At 41.2% G+C, this 3826-nt stretch overlaps 1 long non-coding RNA gene across 1 annotated transcript; it reads left to right on the top strand.

The window, feature by feature from the left end:
* The first annotated feature begins 2226 nt into the window (after positions 1–2226).
* LOC119092661 (uncharacterized) lies at positions 2227–3229 on the top strand. Its single transcript, XR_005093520.1, has 2 exons — positions 2227–2425; positions 2755–3229. It is a non-coding gene; the product is annotated as an uncharacterized LOC119092661 (long non-coding RNA).
* The last annotated feature ends 597 nt before the right edge of the window (positions 3230–3826 follow it).

The raw sequence follows: 3826 nt of genomic DNA, 5'->3' as shown, positions 1-3826 counted from the left end.
TAGAAACTCAAAACTTATTTCTTATGCCATTTAGATTCCCCGACGATGAGTTAAGATCTCGAGGCGTAGGAATGTACAGATCGTAGAAGGTTAAGAGTGATTTAGCACAAACTATCTTTGATATATATATATATATATATATATATATATATATATATATATATATATATATAGTGCTGTGGTGTGTGTGTGTGTGTGTGTGTGTGTGTGTGTGTGTGTGTGTGTGTGTGTGTGTGGTGTGTGTGTGTGTGTGTGTGTGGTGTGTGTGTGTGTGTGTGTGTGTGTGTGTGTGTGTGTGTGTGTGCGTGCGTGTGTGTTTCCTCTGATTCCTGACTGAGATTTAGCAAACTATAGTTCAGTATCAACGGTGCTGTGTTTCTGCTTATAGATATGACATGGGAAATAGTTATAAATCACATGGGGGCGAGTTTGTAGTTCAAACTTACCAAATGCAGTTCAGCAAACTTTATCTGTCCTGTAACCTGTTACCAACCGGCTCTAGGCTAATACAGTCTACCTGGCACCTACGAACCCCACCAATAAGTTAGGCAGCATGCAACGTGGATTAGACTGCAGTAAACCTGACAGTTGGCAGTCTGCTTCCGCCAACTGCCAGCCAAGTGCATTCACATGTAGGTAATCACATTTCCACTTGCCAATATTAGCCACGCCGCCGGCTACGGTATGTCAACAATTCAACGTCGCATTGCAGTTAATGCAGTAGCGAATAGCTGGCATACGTAATAAACATACTAAGAACTTACCTTTTTACCTGAACTTAATAGACATTACGAATTTTTATTTATTTGCATTTCTCACAAACAAGACCAGCGAAAATCCACTTCACTCTACCCAGATTTTCTAGTCAGCAAGGTACTGACCTGAACTGAACTGAGCTCTGAACGGGTGAACTAGGAATAGTCTGACGAAGGCGCCGGCTGTCATCCCCACCAGGATACTTTGAACTCATTTCAACAGGTCACGCTATCATGGCTTAGCAGTCAGAACAGGGCTCCGTGCTGCGCAGTCATCAGAGTGCTATGCACCACTTTCTTGCCTTTCAACACTACTTTATTTGGGGGCTAAATTCTCACAAGTTTCGTTTTGCGTGGAAATAGCTATCGATATCCTAGGGAGGTTATGTGGGATATACAACGCGTATATGAGACGGGACGTACTAAAAACAACGAAAACACCTCACTAATCATTTCATCTAGACTTAGCAAAAGCATACTTACTGTAGTTCAAGGAGTATTGAATACGGGGTTAGATATGGGTTAGTTCATTGTTGTGGCACTTGACAATGACAAATATGACAATCCCTTGAATTTTATCGATAGCAGCCAACCTTTTGCTGATTTTAGGGTAGGATAAAGGAATGTAGGGTGTGTGTACCCTGCGATATTATCTGTTTCCTGGCTAACATTAGGCAAGTTCACGATAACCAATATTTTGCTTGCTGTTCAGAGATCACAACAGAAAACTTGTATGCTAATTTTGTCAAAAAAAACTTTATGACTGATGATGCATGCCGTTCATTTTAACATTCTGCAATGGTTGTTTATTTGTCTGGAGCGACCTGCGTTTATTCATGTTACCATTTCCATTTGAGCGACATGACTCACTGACAAAACGTTGTTAGAGATGATCGGCCGATGATTCAGCTCATGAAATTTATGAAGAATGTGATGCAGTTCATGACTCAAATGTCGTTCATGTCGTGTTCGAAGCTTGCATCTAACGCGTTTAACCGGTTAAAAGCCAGCTGCCTCCCGTTGTTACACCATTCCTGATGGCATGCACAACCCACGAACGCCTCAACTGTCAAATCTGGCCTGATCTTGAACAAAACGTGGCAATTTAGTAGGTGGATTTCGTGTCGCATTTCTATGTCGGCATGCATCTCTGGGTAGCCTTGAATTAGGCGTTGCGAAATCATCCACACAAGTTTGCGTGCGCATTGCTCAGAGACGCAAAGATTTTAGGCCTTAAAAAGTCATAACTGTGACCTACCAAGAAGAATCCTGAGAATGTCTTACTTCCAAACATGATGCAAATATACAACAGTCCTTTAAGTCATCGGTGATGAGCTTTGTAATTTTTACTTGACGGCGCGTAGATCTGGAGTCAAATCAGCGAGCGAAAAACGAAGTGCGCTTTAAAAATACATCATGTGTTTAATCATGCGCATGAAAAACAAAACTGTTCTGACCAAATTGACGTGACTTGATGTAATCAAGTATAGCCAGGTATTCACAATGAATTTTTAGTTGCGCAGTCTTCTTGCAGTGTTACTGCTTTTTGGTGCATTCAACATAGCCGTTCAAAATTAAGGAACCGTTCTACGTTTTTTGTGACATTTACAGCAAGATGAGGGCGGTCCTTGTTTTTCTTTTCAGTCTTCTCGTATTTGCAGTTATTACAGGTGAGTGGAAATATCGGTGGTACTCAAGTCAGTAATTTTGCTTGTTGCTGAACATTCCAACACTGAGGTAGAACATTACATCCACGTTTAGCACAATGTTTGCAAATAGTGCAAAAGCGCACGTTTATGATGCAGTTTTGTAGCTTTTTGTAAAGGTGCAAAATGTACGAAATTATAAACGATTGCGTTCAGGTATATTTGCAAGCGATGTGAGCTATTTGCTGAAACACAACTTCCTGGTTTCCAGTTACTGACGAAATGACAATGTCTTATATCCATGTTGAGAACTTCTATTCTGCAGATTGAACGGCGAACATGTACTTTTCCAGAGGCCCTTCCGAAGAAGTATTTTCATAGACATGGCAAGCATGTCCATATTTGGGACCTGGATGACCCAACCTCAAGCCGACGTTCAAAGTCCGGTTCGCGGCCGCTCAACGAAAAATCCGACCATGTTGTGAAAAAGATTGGGCAACTCCTGAACAAGCAAATTAAGCATGAAGTAAAAGAAGAAATATATGACAAAGTAAAGGAACAAATCATCGAGCCTGTTGATGAAATTCTAGCTTAATTGTTTTTTACCGGTAACCATGAAGTGCATTACATTTATATGCGCTAAAATCGCTTTGTATAAACACATTGATATCACCAAATACCTAGGTCCAATTACTTTGTACAGACTGTTAAAGCTGATTTATGTCCAGGACAAGTGTTTTACTGAAGGAAATACTTGAAAATGTAATTTGACCGAGTAATGCAACTTACATGTAAAAGGAAACTATGAATACAGATCTGAGAGATGCATGGATTGTGCACACGTCAGACAGCCTGACAGCTGCAATGCTGGTCATGCATATTATTTTTTTGTCCACCAATATAAACGCATCTTTTCGAGGCCATTGAGTGGGTGGCTCATTTCAATCGATAAAACGTTTTTGTAGTATTTCTTCTACGGGAGGATGCTTTCGCCTAGGCCCTTCAAATAAAGTTGCCTGATAGGTTTCGCTGATTATGTGCTGAACAAACATCACTGTAAAATACAGAATGTGCGTTGTATGTGGCGAGTAGTGGTTTATTTGGAGGTTTCTGGGACAAGAAATTGTTTGGATAGAATGAATTCAGAAAGGTTGTTTGGAACAAATGGGTTTAGAGAAGTTGTTTGGCTCGAATGGGTTAAGATTGGGGAGGGGGAGAGGGACGTAATGTCCGATTGGTTACGGCCTCGGACTCATGCGTGGGACATAGGTTCGACTCCTGGTTACGCCATGGCTGCTGAGCGCTAATATGGCCAAAGCATTGGCTGGCGCTCTATAAAACGGGTGTGACGAAGTCCGTCTCGTCCCTTAAAAACAGGAATCAGTGGAGAAAAATGGGAGTTTTGTTTTCATAAACCTGCGATGG

Source organism: Pollicipes pollicipes, unplaced genomic scaffold (genome assembly GCF_011947565.3).
Source record: "Pollicipes pollicipes isolate AB1234 unplaced genomic scaffold, Ppol_2.1 Scaffold_3447;HRSCAF=4054_pilon_pilon_pilon, whole genome shotgun sequence".
NCBI lineage: Eukaryota > Metazoa > Arthropoda > Thecostraca > Pollicipedomorpha > Pollicipedidae > Pollicipes > Pollicipes pollicipes.
Note: the sequence above shows the minus strand (reverse complement) of the source record. Positions and strands in the feature narration are given on the sequence as shown.